Here is a 25,386-nt window from a genome sequence, read left to right as displayed (position 1 = left end):
TGTCCTTCCTGTAACGAGACTCACGGTGTCTGTTTTGCAGGTTCCGATCATTGGACTTTGGGAAGTCGTACTCATATCCTAGTTGTAATTATCATACTTTACCCTGTTGACTCATTGGATCCAGGACCCATACCCGGGGATTGGATCCGTGTTTCTTCAGGTACCAACTATGGTTCATACTCCTAGGCCTAGATTGGGGGTGTGACAGTTTCTTTTATTGAGGATTACTTTAGTTTTGGAAAGAAATCTAAGAGTGCTCACACTTAAGTATCGCTGAGATTTTGTTAGGAGCAACATTAAATTCTTGATGAGATAAGTTGTGAGTGAGTAGTGTCTTATACAAGATGTTTAAAGAGGTGTAATCGGAGGTAAGATCAAGTTGTTCTTCCCCCACCTCTTGCAAGTTACGATTAAGACACTTAACTTAAAAGAAGGAAGACTTGTGGCAGCTAGGGTTTGGTGCTAGCCCATATCGTTCTTTCTAATAAACTCTCTCTATCTATCTATTTATCTGTCTGTCGGTCTGTCTATATATATATATATATATATATAAAAACACCCAATGAGAAACCCTATATATGACAATAAGGGTGATAACACCTATCAGATACTTACCGGTCATCGGGTATTTAGTTGATTCAACGATCTATTTATAATTAAATAAATAATCACATTGGCCATATATTTGATTAATATAAATTAATTACCCCTCATGTGTTTCCGTCCAAGCTTCGTCACTACGAAAGTTGGTTGATATTCTATAAGGTTACGACTTACCTTGTAAATAGTTTTAAGTATTTAATCAATCTTATAACAAGCCAGAAAGCAAGGATATGAGAGAGATATTGAAAGAGAATAATATGATTATATTATGAAATACTTAATATATGTAGGGAGTGAAACTTCATGACCGAACTGATAATTATAATCCTGATTCGTTAAAAAACAAACACGAGGGGTGGCTAGGTGGATCTCAAGGGGAGGATAAAGAGGAGATCAAATTCAAATATATTATTATTTAAGTTTTTATTTATTTGAAAGTTTAGGTTTATCTTTTAGTAGTTTCCTAGTTCTAGTCCAATTATAATTGTTAGGTTTATAAATACTTGAGTTTGTTTTCATACTAATAATAAGAAATGAGAGTTGAATCTTAAACAAAAAATCCCATATGTGCTTTCTTCCGATTTCTCAACATCAAATTATACCACTACAAGTTATATAATATTATTATATTAAAACCCACTTCCAAATTCCCTTCACTCTAGCCGACGTTAAACTTCCGTTATCGTCTTACGATTTTAGAATATAATATTTCAAAATTATTAATATCAATTAATCTCCAACAATTGGTATCAATAGCGTAGGCGATCTACGATCTTTGGGAAGTTCAAGAACGGTGTGGGGCGAATAACCACATTCGACCAACGGAAAACAATTTAGCCGTAAGGAGTACGACTCACGTTTTTCCGATCAATCAACAAAGAAGACGTTGACTATGGGAGACGCGGTATCGGGTGCGAACCAAGTTGTGCAAGCAAGGGAACCAAGTTCAACTTCGTTGCAGTGTCCGAAGTTAACAAAAACAAATTACAACACGTGGGTTGTAATTATGGAATCGATCCTTGATGCTCAAGGATTTTGGGAGGTGGTGTCCGGAGAAGCCCTAGACGAAAGAAAAAACAAGGTAGATAGGGCCATTATTTTTCGAGTCTTACCGGAAAACGTGTTAATGCAAGTTGCAAGAACCCGTGATGCTCATGAGATTTGGGAATCACTACGAGTTAGATTTCTCGGTGCTGATCGAATGCAACAAGCTCGCTTACGTTCGTTAAAGTGAGATTTTAATCAATTGAAGATGGGAGAAAAAGAATTTGTTGAAGACTTTTCCGGGAAGGTAACAAAATTCGCCTCGCAATTTGATAGTTTGGGTAGTTCGATGGAAGACCATGAACTCGTAAAAAAATTGCTCGATAGCGTTCCGGACCGTTTTATTGCTATTGTAGCAACTATCGAACAATGGGCCAATCTTAACACTATGGTGTTTGAAGATTGTATAGCAAGGTTAAAAGCTTTTGAATAGAGAATCAAAGGCAAGGAAGCATTGGCCGAGATGGGAAAATTATTGTATGCCAAAAACGATAATCAAGGAAAAAAGGACACCGATCATGACCGGAAAAATTATGCTAGGGGTCGTGGCTCCTCGGGTTATGACCAACAGGGCCGTGGAAGAGGCCGTGGTCGAGGTTCGAGTAGAGGAAGGGGTCGGTTTAATCAAAGCAATGATAATCGAAGAGACGTTAACCAACCGAACACGAACAACCAAGGAAAAGATAGCAATCAAGGTAATAATTATAATCATGGTAGAGATAAAAGCGGTGTTCGGTGTTATAATTGCAATGTTTTGGGCCACTTTGCGTGGGAATGTCCGAGTCCACTGACTCAAGAAGCGAATCTTAACTAAGCTGAGGCTAAGCCGCCAGCCCTTATGATGGCCTCAGTTGAAGTTGGTAAATATCATGTCATGTTAAACGAAGAGAAGGTTCATCCAATTCGTTACGCAAACAACTCGGTAAGCGATTCAATTTGGTATTTAGATAATTGATGTGCTAAAAGTAGTCAAATAATTATTAACTAAAAATAATCTAATCTAGACACTAAGTAATACTCTAGACTCTTAAACTTAACTTAAATTACTAACCGGCAAGTGTACCGGACGACTCTAGTACAGCTAAGTAAGTCCGGATATCGAACCCACGAGAGTATACTAGCTAATTAGACTCGACTTACTGGCACGACTATTTAATAATAATGTTTGAAGGGGGAGTTGTAAACTATTTAATTAAAACCTAACTAATGATTAACTAATTATTACCTAAATAAACCTAATTATTAAACTAATACTTAATTAATTAAAACTAACCCTAATTTATATAATAATAATAATAAAACATAATCATTACTTTAAAACAAATTAATTAAATATACTAAACTTAACCCTAATTAAATAAAATATAATAAACTATTAAATCACTTAGATTAACTCAGATGATGAAAATAACTACCTAGGCTAGAATCCCCTAAGTTACGGCAATCAATTAACTGGGAAACTTAAGTTATGGAACTGGGATCGTAAAATAGACCCTTGACAGAAAACCCGAACATGACCCTTGACCTTCAAGAAGACACCTATGGATTTCTATCAAGTTTTAAGACTCACCAGTTTTATGAATTAAACTTCCTTACGGTTATTTAATAATTTATGTCTAAGTATCTTTATGACGAAATCCTACCTTACAGCACGGAAATCAAAGATAGTTAAGTAGACTCAGTTGACTTAATAGACTAAGTTGTAAATCAAACCTAGACGGACTCCTTACGAAGAACTAAATCTAGCAATCCTGACCAACAAAGATCTATCAAAAACCTATCACCTTACAGCTTTCTAGGCTAGCAGCTCACTTTTATCTATTTACTTGATTTTATTGTTTCTATAATCTTAATCGATATCAATCATAAACTAGTCAAGAACACACAGTAAATGACCTAACAAAACCAATCCTATGAAACAATCACCAAGGGTAATATGAAACAGTAAATCCAAGTAAATAAAACCAAGCAATCATACGCATCAATTAATTCAAACTTAACAGTTTACTTAAAACATAAAATCCATAACGAAAAGAAATCCCAAACAAAATCAAACCAAACAAAGGTTCATCACGGCCTAGGTAGTTTATGAAGTTTAGCCTAGCATCATATTATATAAATCAAACAAAGAAAATAAAACTGAAAACATGGTGAATGAACGAGAAACCCGTAGTCTTCGATCTTGGACGTAAAGCTCTTCACCGGTTGTTCTCTTGCCTTCAAAATCACCACAAGACTCAAAAGTATGCTCTCTAAAACTCCAAATTCGTCTGGTGGCAGCAGGGTATTGCCAGGTTTAAGTTAAAGATGTTTAAATACCCAAAACAAGGCCCAACATGTAGCAAAAACAAAAATAAAAAATCCTCTAGCAACCCCTAGGCGCCGCGCGACGGGCTTTGGCCTCCCCGGTCGCGCAGCGCGGCGTGCTCCACCAACTGACCGGCCCGGTCTGACCGGTTCTCTGTTCTGACCCTTCCTGACGCGTTTTGGATCTCCGTTTCTGCTCTTTTTAGCTTGTTTTTCATCCTTTTTTATCAAGATCAACTCCCGGAACCTACGAAACATAAAAGTGTTAGTAATATATAAATCTCAACTAAAAACAAACAAAAACTATTAAAATATTAAATAAAATATACACGGGAAACATAAACATTTAGCATTATATCAATAATGGGGCGTCTAATCACATGACCGAATGTGAAGCCCACTTTGCCCAAATTTATTATCGAGTGAGCGGTTTGGTGAAATTTGGAGATGGATCCAAAGTGAATATTAAAGGGAGAGGTTCCATTATTTTCGATTGCAAGAATGGTGAGCAACGGGTTATGAATGATGTTTATTACATACCCAACTTATGTAGCAACATATTGAGCATCGGTCAGTTGACCGAAGAAGGGTGTAAGGTTTGGATAGCAAACGACCACTTGTGGTTATACGAGGAAGGAGATCGCTTCCTAATGAGAGTCCCGAGAAGTCCAAACCGTCTTTATAAGATCAAGCTCAGAATTGGAACCCCGGTTTGTCTTTTAGCTTTCGTTAAAGACCAAGAATGGCTATGGCACGCTAGACTTGGTCATGTTAGTTTTGAAACATTAACTAATATGAAGTCTAAAAATATGGTACGTGGTGATATCCAAACTTTACATGGTGAGCATGTTTGTAATGCATGTATGCTAGGCAAACATAGTAGAAACCCGTTTCCTAAAACCACCATGTTCCGTTCCACGAGACCATTCGAGTTGGTTCACACCGATTTATGTGGGCCAATCTCACCTCCTACCTTAGGAGGAAACCTGTATTTATGCTTCTTGTAGATGATCATACAAGGTACATGTGGGTTTATACCATTAAAAATAAGAATGATGCTCTGGGTATTTTCAAAAAGTTCAAACATGAAGTGGATTTAGAGCATTCGTTAAAGGTTAAATCTCTAAGAAGTGACCGAGGTGGCGAGTTTCTCAACAAGCTTTTCACCGAATATTGTGATCAAGAAGGAATAAAAAGAATGTTTACGGCTCCTTACTCTCCTCAATAAAACGGTGTGGTCGAAAGGCGAAACCGAACGGTCCTAAATGCAACAAGAAGTATGATGAAAGCTATGGACCTTCCACAAAATTTATGTGGAGAAACAGTGAGACACTCGGTTTACGTGTTAAATCGGGTACCGACTAAAGCATTGAAGACGGTAACCCCCTATGAAGCTTTGACTAGCCGAAAGCCCAACATAACACACTTACGAGTGGTTGGGTGCTTAACGTACATGAAGATACCCACCTTCAACCTTCAGTTAGATGATCGGAGTATGGAGGTTGTACATCTCGGAACCGAACCGGGATCAAAAGCTTATAGATTGTACGACCCGACTCAAAACCGTATTTATGTGAGCCGGGATGTCCGTTTCGAAGAAAGTTAAAAATTTGACTAGTCTCGACATACCGGCTCGTTTCAAGTCGGAACCGGACCCGAATGGGTTGAATTTATAATCGAGCATGTCCAAGAAGAAGTTCAGAAAGAAACTCCAGTTGAAAACGAAGACACAACGAGCCTGAATTTGAAGACCAACCGGAAGAAAATCTTGAACCTGAGCTGCGAAGAACTGGTCATCAATCGGTCCCTCCTAAAAGGTTTGAAGATTATGTAATGTTGAGTGAAGGAGAATGTCTTCTCCTAAATGAAGAGCCAACTACCTTTGAAGAGGCAAAGAGTTCTAAGAAATGGCGAGAAGCAATGACATCTGAATAAGTCTTAATTGAACAAAACAATATGTGGGACTTATGTAACCTACCAGCGGGTCACAAGGCGATTGTTTTGAAGTGGGTGTTTAAAACCAAACGTGATGCAGACGGGTCAATAAAAAAGTACAAAGCACGACTAGTCGCGAAGGGGTACGTGCAAGAGCACGGGGTAGACTTTGATGAGGTTTTTGCCCCGGTGGCGAGAATGGAAACCATACGCTTGATTTTAGCAATTGCAGCAAATTATGGTTGGTTTGTTTACCATTTGGACGTTAAATCGGCGTTTTTAAATGGCGAGTTGAAGGAAGAAGTGTACGTAAAACAACTTGGTGGATTTGAAGTTCCGGGAAACACGGTATGGTTTATAAGTTACGAAAGGCTTTATATGGTCTTCGCCAAGCTCCACGAGCTTGGAATGAAAAACTCGACAAAACATTGAAAGGTTTAGATTTTATTCAATGCCCGAGAGAACCGGCGGTGTACAAGCGAAATACGAGAACCGGCATTCTCATTGTTGGTGTATAGGTCGATGATCTTATCGTGACTGGGTCGAGTCAAGCCGAGATTGAAAAATTCAAAAGTCAAATGAAGAATGAGTTCGAGATGCAAGATCTCGGAATGTTATCATATTACTTGGGCATTGAAGTAACCCAAAAGAAGCATGAGATAAAGTTGAAACAAGAAGCTTATTCTAATAAAAATTTAATGAGTGCAGGTTTAAGCGAGTGCAACCCGACTCGATTTCCTACGGAACATCGGTTGCAAGTGACGAAAGATGAAGATGGTGTAACATCCGGCCCTCGCACCACCAATATTGTCCGCTCTGCCCACGAAGAGCTCACGGATTTGTTTTTGGTTGCCCAAAACGCGTTGGTGATTGAAGAGGCAGGACATTACTTATGAACCAGTGATCTCTCTTGTCCACGGCCGATGTGGGATAGCCTAAGAGTGGGACGATGTTGTGTTTGCCAAGGGTGTTACAGACAACCCCCCTTTGGACTCATCGTCCTCGATGAGGCGTGTCCCAACATCCCGAACGGCACAAGAGTGGCTTTGATACCAACTGTAACATCCGGCCCTCGCACCACCAATATTGTCCGCTCTGCCCACGAAGAGCTCACGGATTTGTTTTTGGTTGCCCAAAACGTGTTGGTGATTAAAGATGCAGGACATTACTTATGAACCAGTGATCTCTCTTGTCCACGGCCGATGTGGGATAGCCTAAGAGTGGGACGATGTTGTGTTTTCCAAGGGTGTTACAGACGGAGAACCCGTTGATGCAACCGAATATCGAAGAATAATCGGTAGCTTAAGGTATTTAACGCACACGAGGCCCGATTTGAGTTACTCAGTTGGAGTTGCTAGTAGGTTCATGCAAGAACCGAAACAATCCCATATGCAGATTCTAAAATATATATTAAGATATGTACAAGGTACGAGTGGATATGGTTTAACGTATGGATGCGGTAGTAGAGACTTGATTGGTTTTTGTGATAGTAGTTACGGTATGGATCAAACTGATGGACGAGGTACCACCGGAATGGCGTTTTATTATGGTGGTGCATTGATCTCATGGCTCTCACAAAACAACAAACCGTAGCCTCGTCATCGTGTGAATCTGAGTACATGGCAACAGCAACCGCGGCTTGTCAAGCTATATGGTTAAGGGGATTGTTAAGCGAGTTGACCGGGCATGAAGAAAAGGTGGTGACTTTATATGTGGATAATAGATCAGCTATTGATTTGATGAAGAATCCCGTGTTTCATGGAAGAAGTAAGCATATTAATATTAGATTTCACTTCATTCGTGAATGTATTGAACGTGGTGAAGTCCAAGTTGAGCACGTTAGTGGAGATAAACAAAAGACGGATATTCTTACAAAAGCACTACCGAAGTTAAAGTTTGAAGAGATGAGGAAATTGCTCGGAATTGAAGATCTGAAAGGAACGAATCAAGATTAAGGGGGTGAATGATAATTATAATCCCAATTCGTTAAAAGACAAAACCGAGGGGTGGCTAGGTGGATCTCAAGGGGAGGATAAAGAGGAGATCAAATTCAAATATATTATTATTTAAGTTTTTATTTATTTGAAAGTTTAGGTTTATCTTTTAGTAGTTTCCTAATTCTAGTCCAATTATAATTGTTAGGTTTATAAATACTTGAGTTTGTTTTCATACTAATAATAAGAAAAGAGAGTTAAAGTTTAAACAAAATATCCCATCTGTGCTTTCTTCCGATTTCTCAACATCAAATTATACCCCCAACAAGTTATATAATATTGTTATATTAAAACTCACCTCCAAATTCCCTTCATTCAAGCCGACGTTAAACTTCCGTTATCGTCTTACGATTTAAGAATATAATATTTCAAGATTATTAATATCAATTAATCTCCAACACAAACTAATCTATATTAGTGGTTAACAACCATAACAATGAATACAACAATTAATGCCTGTATATATATAGCACAAAAAAATCTAATATTTAAGAGAAGTATAATTACCCTATGGTGGGGATCACGGGTCCTTTATTCTAATTTACTGATCAAATCCATTAACCCTATTCGCAGTCCACGTTGCACTGTCTGGTTCCACCATATTTGTCCTTGACACGACAAGATCAGCCGTTTTGCCAAGTATGATTGACAGTTAACAATTTATATTTGAAATTGGTTTGGTGTAGGTATATATCTGTCACATTGATAAGATAGGTACCGGATCAATACAAAAAAACACTGAAACCGAAAAGGAGTAAAACTATAAACTTCCGATTATGGTTCGGTTGGTACCTGTGGGTACCGGTATCATTAAAATATGGAAACCAAAGTGTGCTGATACCGAAAACCGAATACCAGTATTGATATGGTCGGATATTGATGATGTATCGTTGGTACTTCGTACTGGTGTGGTTTGGCACAGTACCTGTACTACAAAAATTTCATTCATATATATGTCTGTGTGACATTGGCAGTTTTTACTAGTTGAAACTAATGAATTGTAAGACTATATATGCAAAAGTATTGGATTTAAGATTTAATTGAAGATGTGAGATTTATCTTTATTTTTTTTATTAATTAAAGTGGTTTACATGCATGTATCCTCGTTCATCAACAAATCATACCTTTCATTTTATTATTTAGAATAAATATACCATTTATAAGGGTTTTTATACATGTAACTATTTAAAGAGGAATTATTAAGTATCGTCTAACAATGAGGTTGGTGGTTCATTATCAAAAGCAAAACCTTTTAAACACGAAGGGTTTAGGAGGCTGAGTTCAAGTCTCCAAAAAACAAAAATCAGACATCCAAAAAACAAAGTATCATCTACATTTTATTTTAAATCGATATTTACTCTTTACAGTAACTATTTTTGCAGCATTAAGTATCGTCTCCAAAAAAAAATAGCTCGGAATGGAAGCAAAACGTTTGCGTTCTGATATGATAAGCAACCTTCCTTCTTCCATAATAGAAACCATCTTATCTCTTCTTCCATTCAAAGAGGCAGCAAGGACAAGTATCCTCGCTAGGGAATGGAGATATTATTGGACCAAATACCCGAAACTTGAATTTGTTGCAAATAAAGTTAAATTTTCAAGTTGGGATGGTGATGAGGAACGCATGACTTGAGAAGATCGTAAAATTGTAAATGCTATAAACCAAGTTATGTCAATTTACCGGGGTCCAATACAAGAGTTTTCCCTATCCATGTATGCCTTTGACCCGTGTGTTGAAGTCGATCGTATTTTAGATTATTTGCCAAGGAACAGTACTACTCTCAAGAAATTAACAGTTGATATGTGTGGGTATTGTTTACCTAAATCTATTTTCTCCTTGTATAACTTAACGGACCTGTATCTCCATCACTGTCATCTTGATGTTCCGCCAACATTTAGTGGTTTTGGTAGCCTTGCAAACTTATACTTGGAGAATGTAATCATCAATAAACAAATGCTTTTGCTTTTCCTATCTAGTTGCCCATTACTTAAGACCGTCATTCTGGTAAGTTCTTACTACAATTTAAAATCGATTCTCATAGGCTTTCATCTTATTTGAATGACGTATGTTGCTGCAGACTCCTTATCTTGAAAGCTTGCCAGACATTGATGATTTCACTGTCATCAAGCTGTTCGAGTGTTTGCCTATGATTGAAACTTTGACAATTGATCTTCTAATGTTAAAGGTAATATTATTCGCATGTACGTATATAGTTGATTCAACTTTTGCGCTTATGGTTAATCTTTTGTTTGCTATGGTTCAAGCATTTTGCCCAAGGCAAAGTTCCCAACAAGCTTCCAGCTGCATTAGTCCACCTTAAATACTTACGTATTATAGATATGCCTTCGTATTACATGTACAGAAATCCTTGTTATGCTTTTTTGATCAGAAGCAGCCCGAACCTGGAGAAACTTAAGCTGAGGGTAAATGACATAAATCTATCCTGTGTGTATCTTGTTTATTTATAATAATAATAATAATAATACATTACTCATGACTCTTGTAGATTTATCCATATCTATACTATGGGGGATTAGATAAAGCGGAAAGTTATTCGGATATGTGGTTGGAACATTTAAATGAGTTAGAGATTGAAATTTGTGCAAGGAGAAGGGATGGCTTGGATTTAGTGAAGTTTATCTTGGCTAAGTCACCTGTGTTGAAGACGCTAAATATACTGCTTCGGTACAAAGTTACTAATGGTGAAGCGTTGGAGTTTGCTGAAATGCTTTTACGATCTCCACATGCATCACCGGTGATTGAAGTAATTGTTGAAAGAGTTTGAGTTTTCTGAAATGTTTTAACCTCGGTTAATGTATTGGATTTTTTCGAAGTATTTCACCTGTTGGATGTTTACAACTTTTAAAGTGTTAACTGGTTTAGGAGGGTATGTGCATTTTATATGTGATTCTACTCATTTGACCTGACTGGCCAGTTTTCCTTTTTACTTCGGCCCTGTTTGTTTTTGCCTCTTTTCTCTGAATAGAGGAAAACGTCTGATTCGGTCAGACGTAATCAGACGTGGGGTTGTTTGTTTTTTTTCTGGCATTAAGAGGTTCAGCGTCTTAATAGCATCTGAACCAGTAAGAGCTTTTAGTGGGTCTAAAAACCTCTTAACCCAAAAAAAACATACGTTTGTGTCCGGCCTCCATTAACTTCTAACCCGGAGACTAGGCTCCATCTCCGACGACTAGAGGTTCGTCTCTAGCCTCCACCTCTTAATGATTCAGATTTCAGACATTTGAACCACCTCTTAACATTCAGATGTGGTATTCAGATTCAGACTTAAATCTCTTAAAAAACAAACGGGGCCTTCATGTTGACAGAGTCATATTGTACATCTTTGCTTAAGCAAATTGCACATAACAATCAACACTTCGAGCAATGAATTGTGTGCGCGCACCGACAACTTATTTTACTATATATAAAGAATAATGAGCAATATGAAATTTAAAATGTATGTACATTATACCAAGTATCAAAATATGTACTTCTTTAAATGGTTGAGAATGGTTGAGGGTCTAGCTTCATGATTATTAAAAACATGTAAATTTAAGACTAAGATTAAAGGATGTGTGTGACACTATATACGTATATTTGAGTATATATGTAATCAAGAGAGTATATTAAAAACGACTTTTAGTTGGTGCTGACCCTGAGGGTGTGCTGGCCTGGGTGAACGACCAGGCATGGCCTAAACGTTTGAGGGGCCTTGTATTATTTTTCCTTCTTTTACATATATAAGATAGTTCGGTTATTATTTAACAAGTTTTAGAGCCTGTATAAAACACGGGATGATCTAAATAATTAAGTTTAAGTTACAAATAAAGCAATACATAATGTATATTGAAAAAAATATAACATATATATTTGTATCATTATACATAATTTGATTTTGTTTATATCACAAAATGATTTTTTCAAAAAAAAATGAACTTAATAGAAAAAAAATAATGTACGTACAAATACATATTCAAGAACATTCGATATATTGAAAATTTATTCTCAGTATCATATATGTATAATTGAATAAAGTTTGGTCATGAACCAATTTCAAAGAATACTTCTCATATAATAATAGTTTTGAGCTACACCATGATAAAGATTTTGATAAGTTTGAGGAACTTCTCGACTTTGCCAATTGACAAAAAAAAATAACATATTAACCCGTTCAATTTTGTGAATGTTTTGCTTCACTTTAGCATAATTTTGTACGGCATGCTTCACATACAACATTCTGATCACTATTTAAGGAAAATTCAATAATGCTGACACAAATGTTTCTAATTAGATAAAAGTTAGAAGCACTTATAGGCCTAGAGGTAGCATGTCGGTGTCATTTTTTCTTAAATTTTAACAGTCATGGGAAAAATATTCATTGTTTAAAATCCCAAATCTTTTAACTATTTTAAAAAATGTCCTTAAAAATAAATTTGAAACTCAGTCACATTTAAAATTCTAACTCTCATTTGTTTTATATTTTCAAGTCAAAACTTTAAACCTGTAAAAAGTTTGACGATAAATCTATTTGCATTCTCAAATTTTAAAATATTCAGATTACCCCTTGTTTACCCGTAACAAATTTGAGTCAAATGTAGTTTATTTGTACCAAACGATCTATTTACCAAACTTTTAACCCGTAACAATTAAATTTAAGTTCCACAAATTACCCGAAGCAATCCTTGATAGAAAAAACCCAATAAACTAAATACGATACACTTTATCATATTTGAAAGTGATTGGTATATACTATCCTTACAATTTAACACATATATGTATAGGTTACTAAATTAAGCAAATAAATAAATAGATAGATATAAATCATATATTTATAATTTATAAATTTAAATGACAATGTACAAAAAAAAACAATAGATAAACTGATTTGTTTTTAAAAAATGGATCAACTTTTAAGCATATATTTATAACTTAATGATTAAAAAAATACTTCGTAAGTTGAAATCATATTAGAGTCTTTTTTATTATTTTATTTACAATCCTCAACAATATACATAGTATAATATGTTAATAGATAAGATTTAAAAATATATTTTTTTCAATAATTAACAAACACGGTTTGTTGTTGATTTTTGAATTTCACAAAGTATGTTGTGAAATATATTTTAACAATGTATAATAGTATAATATGTAAATATTTATTTTTATAAAAGTGTATAGATATATTATAAATAGAGTTTAAAGAAAAGTAAATAATTTAATCATGGTATAGATATAATATAAATGGAGTGCAAAAGGAAAGTGAATAATTATTTATCAATGACATATACTCCCTCCGTCCCTCTACAAGTGTCATAGTTTGAAAAACACAAAGTTTAAGAAAGTTTGAATGATTGTACTTTTTGATTAACAAATGACTATAATGCCCTTGGTATATATAAAATGACAAAATTTTAAAAAGTTTGAATTATTGATTTGTGTAAGGGTAAACTTAGAAATTAGTTAATAAATTTTGAAAGTAAACATTTGTAATAGGACAAACTAAAAAGGAAATGTGGACACTTTCAAATGGACGGATGGAGTATTAGTTTTGGAGGGAAAAAATTATAATTATTAATAAAAAACTGACACGTATCTACTATTATTTTACTTTATTAAAATAGGTAGATTATTATATGACTTTTTATCGAAATGGTCGTGAAAGCTTTCCAATAGGTGTATGATTCGGTTAGCTTAACCAAAGCATTTTCTACATTTGGATTGTGATCTTTTGAAAGTGAGAACCCGAACTCAGTTGTGTCCTTGCTGGGGAGCCAACCGAAGTGACTCTTTCTTGAGATTGATTTTTTACCATTACTTGCTTCACTTTATTTATTTAGCTAAATATCATACTAATCCTCACGCCCCACCCCCCCCCCCCAACCCCCCACCCCCACCCTTCTTATATATACCACCACGACTCACGAGCACAATGTAGGGACTTTTCATCCTCATGTAATTTAAATTCACCTTTAGACTTTTGCCTATTAGAAAAATTCGATGAGTTTTCATTTTCTTCAACCATTGTAAAACTAGTATAAATACCACACTTCATAGATACTACTAGGGATGAGCTCTGACCGGTAACGGTTTCAAATTTCCCGATCTTGTTTTTTTTAAAAAAAAACTTGGCATCGGTAGGCAAAAATTCAGAAAATAGCGTTACCGATTCCGAATCTCCCGATCCCGATGTTCTTAAAAAACTTAATAGTTGTACCGAAATGCTTGGTTTGGTACTGGTTTTGTACCATTTGCCCATCCCTAAATACTACCACCTTAGCCAAAGACAATCATTTAAAAGTAGTATTGCTTAATATTTTAAAAAAAATCAAATAGTTTTTGAGTCGAGATGAGATTGTTCTCTTACATTTCAAGCAGGGTCGACCTTAAGGTATGGCATAGTAGTCAACGGCCACATGCCCGACACCCGCTAGGCCCAATTTTTTTTAAAAAAAAATATATGTATTTTTATGAAAAATATATACATAATCAATGTTTCCACACAATACATAACCACTAGTTTGGTCTAGTGACAAAGGGGGGTATGACATCTAACCAAAATGTTATGGGTTTTAGTCTTATTTGAGATGTTTGTAAGCTTATTTTTATACAAAAGTTTTTTACACAACTCAAATCATAATCAAGTAACTAAAAAAATTTTCGCCTTTAGCCCAATAAAAGTTTCGCCTTCTCGGAGCAGGCCCTGATTTCAAGCATAGACAGGCTCGCTCGGCTTGGCTCGCTTAAGTCCAAATTTTAACCTTTAATAGCCAAAATCAGAAGCCCAATTTCAATCTTTTATAGCCCAAGTAGTCATTCCAGATCCAGCCCAAATCAGCAACATTCAGTACTCCAGTTTCTTCTATATCAGCCTATGTATCAATCATTGGTGCCCTAACTTAAATTTTGCAGCTTGGGTGGTTAGGTTACCGCAAGCTGCATCTTCTAAACTGCTTCAAATTAAACTGGTAATCTTCTGACTTGTAGTCTTGTACTGATTTACTCCAACTCTAACTAAAACACATCTACAAGTGTATTGATTTGTTTAATTACTTTATTTTGTCATTTCCAAAAAGTAAAGAATTAGAAGAGTCATTTTGACCTTGTCATTTTGATAAATAAAACATAAATTTGTTTTACAATATTTTTTAAATTTCTGATTAAGAAAATGTAGAATTAATAACTTAATAAATCCAAAAAACAAAGTCAGTAACTTAAAGAAGTAGATAGATTCTCAGTTACACAACAAACACTAAAATACATTGATTAATTAGTTTTTATAGCGGAGTGAAATTATGTACTCTATTTAATAAATGGCAATCCTGCATCAAACTACATTATTCAAATAAATTATCAAGCCCGTATTAAACATAGTCTAGTCGATCGTGTATGATGTATCTGTTTTCACGGTTGCAAATCTTGCAGCATCGAGAATATATTCTTAGATGGACATGTTCAACAAGCTCCCTCAAACCATGATAGAAAACATTCTATGTCGTATACCGATTCAAGAGGCCGCAAGGACAAGCATCCTTGCTAAGGAATGGAGGTACCTTTGGACCAAAATCCCTAAACTTGTGCTTGACGAGCATATGTTTAATGTATCAAGTTGTGTGGATGATGTGCCGCCACCAGAGGAAAGGATATATAACTTACAAACTTTAAGGAAAGGGAAAAGCTATTGGTGTAAACTATACTATGCTTTTTTATCAAATTTTGTTAAAACATGAGGGTCCAATAGATGAGTTCACCCTTAGGGTTTGTGCATACGATGAATGCGTTGAAATCGCATATATAGTATCTTATTTATTAAGAAACTATAGTGTCAAGACATTAACACTAGAACTTTTTTGGGGGTATGTGTTACCCTTATCTGTCTTCTCGTTTCAACACTTAACGGAACTGCATCTCATTGGCTGTGACCTTGCCTACAAACAATAACATCCAATGTATTCGATAGCCTTACAAGCTTATACATGAGTAATGTAATCACTACAAAAAAGGCGTTTCTACATCTATTTAGATGTCCATTGCTTAAGAGCTTGACTATTGTAAGTTCTTGTAAAAATAGAATATTGATCCTCATAGGCTTTCATTATGTACCTCAAATTGCAAGTTGTTGCAGAGTACTGATTCACAAGCTTTTGATTATTCACAAGATTTTGACGATTACACCATCACCGATGTATATGAGTGTTTCCCTATGGTTGAAAATTTGTCTACTTGCCTCTCGATAATGGAGGTAACTGATTCAACTCAAATTTTATTTTATTTTCTGTATGTATTCGATATTTGTTTTGGCAAAGTTTCAAGTTTTTTCTAATAAATCTTTTATTATGCATATAATCAACCGTTGTATTGGCTATGGTTCAAGTATTTTGAAAAAGGCGGGGTTCCAAAAGTGCTTCCAACGACATTAATCCAACTCAAATACGTGCATATTGATGAGATGAGTTTCATGTACGAATATGGGTTACCTTTCCTTCTCTTTCTGATCAGAAGCTCCCCGAACATGGAAAAGCTTAAGCTAAGGGTGAATGGCTATTATTATTGTGAGGATCCAGTTCTTCAGTCTCAGAAATGCTCTTCTACACTCATAGATTGTTCGGATGTTTTGTTGGAGCATCTTAACGAATTAGAGATTTTAGACTTGAGGGATGAGAACACGAAGCCTGCATTGGATTTTGTGAAGTTTATCTTGGCCAAGTCACCTGTGTTTAAGAAAGTGAGGGTATCCCTTATGAAGAGCTTTCACAAAGATGACGACGAGTTTCAGGTTTCCGAAGGTCTCTTGTCGTCCCAAAGTGCATCACCAATGGTAGAAATCATTGTTGAAAATTGAAGTTTAGTTAATGCAATTTAGTTGTAACGACTAATTGTTAACTAGTTAAGTAGAAATACTTTCATGGACTTGTGTAACCGTAGGCATCAAGGAATGTAACGGTGGAGAATAACAATTAGAACTTATCATATATTCGGATAACAATTTTTTGAAAGTTTCTTTCCACCATTATTTGATATTGTATTGGGTTGGGCTATATTTCTTGGCTAAAGTTGTAATTGAATTGATCTGAATGACAAAACTTAAATAGCCATTTTGTGATATGCGGTTTAAAATTGAAATTTAAAATATGATATGGTTGAAGACAAGTTTACCCCTTTTTATACATGTATCTTATGCATTAAAATGTGTAAAACTCTTAAAATCAAGTGTCTTAATTTGACATTATCTGATGTATTATATATAGTATATATATATATATATATATGTAAAAATTTCATCACATATCCACTTTTCTGTATTACGTTTAACATGCCTATTTTATTTTAGTACATCTACTGTATGTTTGTAATAATACATAATAAACTCATAGTAAATAATGTAGGTGTTCATAAACGGCTGATAAGGACCTAATCGTTCAAATCGAAGCAAATCGATCAATTTAAGATTCAGGTTGTTTGGTTTTCACTTTTTAACGGTCTGGTTTTGTCTGAAACTTTGAATCAATGTTTAACCTTTTAAATACTTTAACACAAACTAATGATTTTGAAAAAAAATGGATCAAACTCCTAAAACAGAAAAACCAAAGTAGTTCGGTTGACCCACCCAACCCAGGTACTTTGACTTGTTGCTCTTCAAAACCGTGGTTAGTAATTCAACCTAAAATTTTCGTCAAAACCAGTCTCATAAGCATCTATATAAATAATGACAACATTCATTATAAAACATCACACGCTTAACAATACTCCTAATTCTACATAAATTATTGAAAGTGTGTTCTAAATGAACAACTCTATTTTTCTTTTCTTAAAAACACCTAACTAACAAACTCACACTCTAATCCTACTTCTATCTATACATCAATATTCAACATTTCTCTACTGATGTGATTTCCTGGTATTCGACCATATATAAAGAGCATATGTTCGTAAACCAAACGGTATTCAAAATTATATGCTCGTATACCAGAACTATACATCTTTATACAAGATCTATATCTATATACGCCTATACAAGATATAATGATTGGGGGAGAACAAAAGAAATTGTGTAAATAAGATATGTTTATTATTATATACCATTATTATATTTTTATAGATTTAGATCCAACCACAACCATATGTGTTTTTAAACATGTTATTGCACATTGTCCTTGTCTTCATCTCTCCCCCACATATAAGTTCTAAACAACAACAAAAACGATAATAAATGTTTTCTAGAAAAATGGAAAGATAGTGACAATCAAGCAGCTAATCACACTCACACCCTTTTAAGTCTTTAACCACACAAAACATTCAACTCATGTTCCATCTACTTCACCTCATAACATCTTTAACCCTCAACACCCACTTGCTAGATTCCCCATATCTTCACATTCTCCGATCCAATCTCCACTCATTTTACAATGAACAACAACAACCCAACAACAGGTTTGGTTTCTTGCTTAGATCTAAGTTGACTCACCGTTGACCCAAGAAAAAAAAGTAGTTGTTAATAATAATATTAATACTAATACTACTACTAATATTATTAATAATAATAATAATAATATGAAGAGATCAGTTCGTCCTATATTTAGTATTGTGTTTCTTCTCACCGCCGCTGCCACTCTATGCTTTAAAATCATGGTTTCCGCCGGCGGCGGCGGCGGTAGAGAGTTTGTATACAATGGTTTGGCTGAGCGAAAGCCTTTGCCGATGGTAAATGAGACTATATTAAAATTTGCAGCTATAGATTTAGCTGAAGATTCATTGAGGCAAGATGTAGAGCACTTGATAGACGGTAATTTCCGCGGGTTAACGAGCGGTCGCCACCGCTCGTTCCTGTGGTCCGGGAAGTACCGGATCGATATTCGGGCTCGGTCGGCTAGAGGCGTCCCGATTCAGCTCAGGTCCCCTGAGTTTTACCGCCTCTGGTTGGATTTCCGGGGACATTTGCAGAATTGGTGGCGAAACCATCGGTTTCGCCCTGATGTAATGTCGGGTTTGGTTAACATTGTCAAGGTTTTAAACCCTGGGAATGTTAATGTTAATGTTAATTCAAGTAGGTATAAGACTTGTGCTGTGGTGGGAAATAGTGGGATTTTGTTGACTGCTGAGTTGGGTCATGTGATTGATGGGCATGAGTTTGTTATTAGATTAAACAATGCGAGGATACGCGGGTTTGAAAGGAATGTGGGTTTGAAGACGAGTCTCTCGTTTGTGAATAGTAATATTTTGCATTTATGTGCGCGTCGAGAGAGTTGTTATTGTCACCCGTATGGCGAGAAAGTGGCTATAATGATGTACATGTGTCAGATGGTTCATTTTCTTGATTATGTTGTGTGCAATTCGTCACACAAGGCGCCGTTGTTGATAACCGACCCGCAGTTTGATATCTTGTGTGCACGGATCGTGAAGTATTATTCGTTTTCTAGGTTTGTGAAAGAGACCGGGAAGGCGTTAGAGGAGTGGGTGGGTTCACATGATGGATCGAATTTTCATTATTCGTCGGGTATGCAGGCGGTGATGCTTGCGTTAGGGATTTGTGAAAATGTTAGTATTTTTGGGTTTGGGAAGTCGGATTCCGCTAAGCATCATTATCATACTAATCAAAAGGGGGAGCTTCATTTGCACGATTATGAAGCGGAATATGATTTGTATCGGGACCTTGTTGAGAGGCCTGAGGCGGTACCGTTTATTTCAGATAAGTTCAAGTTCCCTCGCGTTGTTATACATAGATGACACATTATATATACATGTTATTGTTGTTACAAGTGGTTCTACATGGTTGAACTTGATGAATTGTTTTTGTTAAATTCTCTCAATTGTAAGTGTCCCTTTGGGGAATTAGTTACCAGTTAGTGATACTTGTAAGAGGATGGTGAAGGTGTACAAGAATACAAGATGTAAAAGTGAACATAGAATTTGAAGAAATTCATGTTTCTTGTTGTGAATTAAATCTTGTTGAAGATTTTTGTTTTAAGGATTATGACAAAAAAAATAACCTGGTTCCACAATTGTTTGTCAGTTTGTTTTCTGTCTGTTTATTGTGCACAATTGTTTACTCATTTTAACCCTAATCAATTACCAAAAACCACCTAATTAACCCAACTCGGCCCGAAGCACTACAAAACCAGGTGAGCGTGAACAACACCTGATTAAACAACACCTGACTTACCCGATTAAATATAAAAAGCTACCAATCCTGACCTGAAACAACTCAAAACCCGAACAACCCGACCTTAGAAAACCGAAATGAGTTTCTCTTTTTTTTCTTTTATTTATATTAACCCGATTAAACCATCATATACTGAGTCGGTTTGTTGTTATAATATTAGATTTGTATAATAAGCTTATGCTATCATGTAAGTTAGATGATTTGTTTTGTATTAACAGTATTGAAGATTAAACAACTGTATGTTATTTTTAAATTTTTCTTCATGCTTGTTAGGTAGGTTAGACATGCATTTATGTTTAGGTATTACCTACTTTTGTAGAACATGAGATTGATTGTCATTTGCAGTTCTTTTAATCTTTATTAATAGTTTGAGTTTCTTCATGTTAAGGATTGTTGTTAAAAGTTTAGCTTTATGGGGTTGTTTGGGATTCCTTATTTTACTTTCTTATAATTTTTTATTAAGTTAATAAGTAACAAAACTGTAACTTATAAAACTTTTTCTCTCACAATATAAGCAATCTCAAACACCTTATTACTTCTCAAAAAGTTTATAAGTTACAAGTTGATGAAAATAAGCAATCCCAAACACCCCCTATATATAGCTTTACTTTCGTACTGACCTTTGAGTTTTGAGAAAATCTATAATGGCTTCTACTCAAGTTCTAAAGAAGCATTCCAACATGAACATTTTAAACATCCGAGTTAATTCACATCTAACAATATAAACCAGAGTTTACAACTTTCTAAATAGATTATCGGTGATAAACTTTGTTGTTTCTTCTCTTTGCCAAACAATAAATAAACAACCAGAACATATACAAAAATTAAACGCCAACCATTTTTAACCCCGCCACGAAGCGCGGGTAATTATACTAGTTGCGTAAGATAAATCAATAACTAATAATAACCCATAATCAACTTCACTTTCTAACCATCAACCATCCAACTTTAGACCATTTTTACATTTCCATAACCACCAATAAAAATGATTACCACCCATATCCAGTAAATCGCACAAATAGTTAAATCGATAAATAGCTAACCACATTAACATTACAATTAATATTTATCTATAAAGACCAAAATCTGAATGTCGGTGCCACACATATTTTGGTAGGATATTCTGTTTCACCTTTAATGCAATAAACTTTAGGATTTTGATGGTTTGTTAATTTAGTCTAGTGGTTGAATGTGTCATTTATGGCTCTGATGTATTCCATCCATGCTAGTTCGATTCACTCACTGTTTTTTTTTTCTTATTAATGTTTCTATATGTATTTATTTTTTTATAGTTTTATTAGTTCTCTTTTTTTTTTATGCTTATTCTTCAATGTTCCTATATTTATGTATATTTTATTGTTTTATTAGTTTTTTTTTCTTTCAAATTTTAAGCATGTTTTATCTCTTTTAAATATGACAACTTAACGAAATTATTGCTTAGGTTTAGTTTACGTACCCGTAATGAACCTAATTGATACTGATCGAATTCACGTTAATTCGTCGTTGTGGCGCCTGTGTTTTTAACATGTTAACATGACATGATTTTTGTTAGCGTAGTTCTAGTACCATAACAAGCGTAGGCAGATTTTTTTTTGTTTTAAACATGTTAATATTTTGTATAATTGACTATACGAGTGTCACTACTATTATGGATGTTTCCGTGTTTACTAATTTATTTTTTAGGTTTAATGCATATATCGCTATGAAACTGACTGATAGCGACCACATTCATGTCACTTTGATTTTAAGTTGTATGTGTGTTGGTCATGTTTTGGGTGTTTACAAAGTATAGTCTGGAAACTCTGTATAACATGAAACCACTTTCATGCTTCACAAAACATACTTTGAATGCTCAACTATACGGTTTAACAAAATCATCAAAACGACAAACAAATAAGAAACAAATAATAATAATAATAATAATAATAATAATAATCACAATCTGCAATCCTCATAGAGACACCAAACTTTGCCCTAAAACACTCTAATCCAAACATCTTTTAATACGAATATAGAATCAATCAATAAAACCTATAAAAATCAAGACTTTATAAGCTATAAAGATGAGTTATTTACCAACCAAGAAATGATACTCTGTAACAATTTTTCCTGCTTAGAACATCTAAAACTCATTGCATTTGCATATATGTGTGTATAGTATATTTAGCAATCAATCAATCAATCAATCATACCCAGTAAAATCCCACCGACAGCAGAGCTATAGGTAGGGTCTGGGGAGGGTGGGATGTAGGCACACCGTACCTCTATCCAAAGGAATCAAGAGGTGGCTTCCAGAGAGACCCTCGACTCTAAGAACATGTGTATGAAGCAAAAAAAGGAAATCAAAGTTTAACAGTTATATAAAAAACTACTACTAATTATAATAATATTAATAAAAAGGTCACAGTTTAACCGCAATATAAAAGCTAATAATAATAATAATAAAGTATGTAAGGGAAATACCATTATGGTATGTGACCTAAATAAGTTAAGTCTAAGCCCTAAGGTATTCAATTCTCTCTAAAAATCCTTAACTTTAATTCTACTTCTCCACGAATTCCTATCCTCAACCATGTCCTCAGAGAGGTTTAGGTCTATCAAATCATGCCTAATCCTCTCATCCCAAGTCAATTTCGGTCGTCCTCTACCCCTCCTCCCCTCTATAGTAATGTTTTCTACTGATTTAACAGGATTCGTCGTCTGTCTTCTCTTTACATGTCCAAACCATCTCAATCTCCACTCTCTTATCTTGTCTGCTATGTTCGCCACCCCTAATCTCTTACGAAGCACAACGTTTCTTATTCTGTCTAGCCTTGTGTGCCCACACATCCAACGTAGCATTCTCATTTCTGCTACCTCCATCTTCCGCACTTGTGCCTTCTTGATGGCCCAACAATCTGTTCCATATAGCATTGCAGGTCTAACTGCCACCCTATAGAATTTTCCCTTCAGATTAGTCGGGAAACTCTTGTCGCATAATATACCTGTGGCTGCTTTCCATCTACACCATCCTACCTGAACTCGGTGGGTCACATCACTGTCTAATTCCCCATCGCTCTGTACAAATGATCCTAAATACTTGAACTTCGTTACCTGCGGGACCACCTGCCCTTCAATTGTGATGTGTGCGTCTTCACTGTCGTTTATCTCACCAAAATCACAGTGTAGGTACTCCGTCTTAGATCGGCTAATCTTTAAACCTTTTGTCTCTAAGGTTGTTCGCCACTCCTCAAGCCTCATGTTTAGATCTTGTTTTTTCTCAGCAAGTAACACAATATCGTCTGCGAACATCATGCACCACGGGAGAGTCCCCTGAATCGACTTTGACAACTCATCCAAGACTACTGCAAAAAGAAACGGGCTCAACGCTGACCCCTGGTGAAGACCTACCTCTACAGGAAAGAAATCAGTATCCCCCACTGGCGCACGGACACTTGTTTCACTCCTGGTATACATATCCATAATTATCTCTATGTATTTCCTGGGCACTCTTCTACCCTCCAAGCACTCCCAGAGCACCTGTCGTGGCACACTGTCGTAGGCCTTTTCTAGGTCAATAAACACCATATGTAGATCACGCTTCTTCTCCCTATACTTTTCCATTAATCTTCTTATAAGGTGTATTGCCTCTGTGGTGGAACGCCCCGGCATGAAGCCAAATTGGTTGACCGTAACCTGAGTTTCTCGTCTAAGTCTAACCTCAATCACTCTTTCCCATAGCTTCATAGTATGACTTAGTAGTTTGATTCCTCGGTAGTTACCACAACATTGGGCGTCTCCTTTGTTCTTATAGATAGGAACTACAACGCTGCTCCTCCACTGGTCTGGCATCTTACCTGATTTGAGAATACTATTGAACAGGGTAGTTAACCACATGACTCCTTCCTCCCCCAGACACTTCCACACCTCGATGGGTATGTTGTCTGGGCCAACCGCCTTAGACCTTCCCATCCTCCTAAGTGCGTCCTTCACCTCTTCTCGTGTGATCCGTCGGCAGTAGCAGTTATTCGATTGTTGTCGATGAAAGTTTGTGTTGTCATGTTCTTCTTGGTAAGCTCTCCCATTGTTAAAAAGATTGTGGAAGTAGGTTTGCCATCTTAGCTTGATGTCCTGCTCCTTGACCAGTACATGCCCATCTGTATCCTTTATGAACTTCACCGGTCCTAGATCTTGCCTTCTACGCTCCCTGGCTTTGGCAATCTTAAACATAGCATGTTCCCCCTCTTTTGTTTCTAGACTTTCATACATCCGTTTAAAGGCCGCCTTCTTTGCTTCCGCCACTGCCTTCTTTGCCTCTATCTTGGCCGTTTTGTAGTTGTCCCTCAAATCCACTCGCTCCTCCTCATTCGTGCACCTCATTAGCTCTCTAAAACATCCTTGTTTGTCCCTTATCTTGTCTTGCACTGCGTCATTCCACCACCAAGACTCCTTATGCCCACTTGACTTTCCTGTTGTGACCCCGAGAGTCTCCTTTGCTACCTGGATGATCTTTGTCTCCATAGCTTCACATATATGAGTTGAGTCCCCATTTAGTCGAGCCCGCGTATGCAGTATGAGTTTATCCTTAAACAGAAGGAGATTTTCGTCCTTCAAATTTCCCCATCGAATTCTCGGTGTACCTTTCTTCTCTCGAACAGTCAGCTTATTTCTGAAGGCTATATCAGTCACTAGTAGTCGATGTTGAGTCACAACTGCCTCCCCAGGTATGACTTTGCAGTCCTTCCACCAACGTCGGTCTCCTCGCCTCATCAAAAGGTAGTCAATTTGCGTGTCGCGTCCGCCACTGCTAAAAGTGATTAAATGAGAATCACGTTTCCTAAAAAAAGAATTTATAATACCTAGGTCATGTGCCACCGCAAACTCTAGAAGATCTGTTCCGGTCTCATTCCTATCACCAAAACCGAAACCCCCATGTACGGCTTGAAAACCATCGTTAGCCTTACCAATGTGTCCATTAAAATCACCTCCTATGCAAATCCTCTCCCCCCTAGGTATGCCCCCTACCACTGCGTCTAGGCAATCCCAAAATTCTCTCTTTTCCTGATCCCCTAGGCCTACATGAGGCGCGTAGGCGGAGACTACTGCCACTACTTCCTCTCCTAGTACTAATTTCAACACCATAATCCTGTCATTATGTCTTATCACCTCCACCACACTAGTGTGTATTTCCTTAGCCACTAGAAACCCCACTCCATTCCTAGCTCCATCAGACCCCGAGTACCACAACTTATACCCATTACACTCAGCCCCTCTATGTCCTTTCCACTTAGTCTCCTGGAGGCATGCTATCTGAACCTTACGTCTTTTAAGCACATCTACCAATTCTAACAACTTACCATTTAATG

At 36.1% G+C, this 25,386-nt stretch overlaps 3 pseudogenes across 1 annotated transcript; all 3 read left to right on the top strand.

The window, feature by feature from the left end:
* The first annotated feature begins 9,327 nt into the window (after window positions 1-9,327).
* LOC143595463 (F-box/FBD/LRR-repeat protein At1g13570-like) lies at window positions 9,328-10,669 on the top strand (annotated as a pseudogene).
* Window positions 10,670-15,326: 4,657 nt separating this feature from the next.
* LOC143595466 (F-box/FBD/LRR-repeat protein At1g13570-like) lies at window positions 15,327-16,723 on the top strand (annotated as a pseudogene). Its single transcript, XR_013146533.1, has 3 exons — window positions 15,327-15,932; window positions 15,998-16,123; window positions 16,256-16,723. The product of XR_013146533.1 is annotated as an F-box/FBD/LRR-repeat protein At1g13570-like (transcript).
* A 1,397-nt stretch (window positions 16,724-18,120) lies between these two features.
* Window positions 18,121-20,242, top strand: LOC143595465 (beta-1,6-galactosyltransferase GALT29A pseudogene; annotated as a pseudogene).
* The last annotated feature ends 5,144 nt before the right edge of the window (window positions 20,243-25,386 follow it).

The sequence above is a fragment of the Bidens hawaiensis genome, unplaced genomic scaffold, assembly GCF_021521415.1.
Source record: "Bidens hawaiensis isolate Kalapana, Puna unplaced genomic scaffold, B.hawaiensis_p1.1 tig00045232_1, whole genome shotgun sequence".
In the NCBI taxonomy this organism is placed as follows: Eukaryota; Viridiplantae; Streptophyta; class Magnoliopsida; order Asterales; family Asteraceae; genus Bidens; species Bidens hawaiensis.
This window is presented reverse-complemented; position numbering and strand designations above follow the sequence as displayed.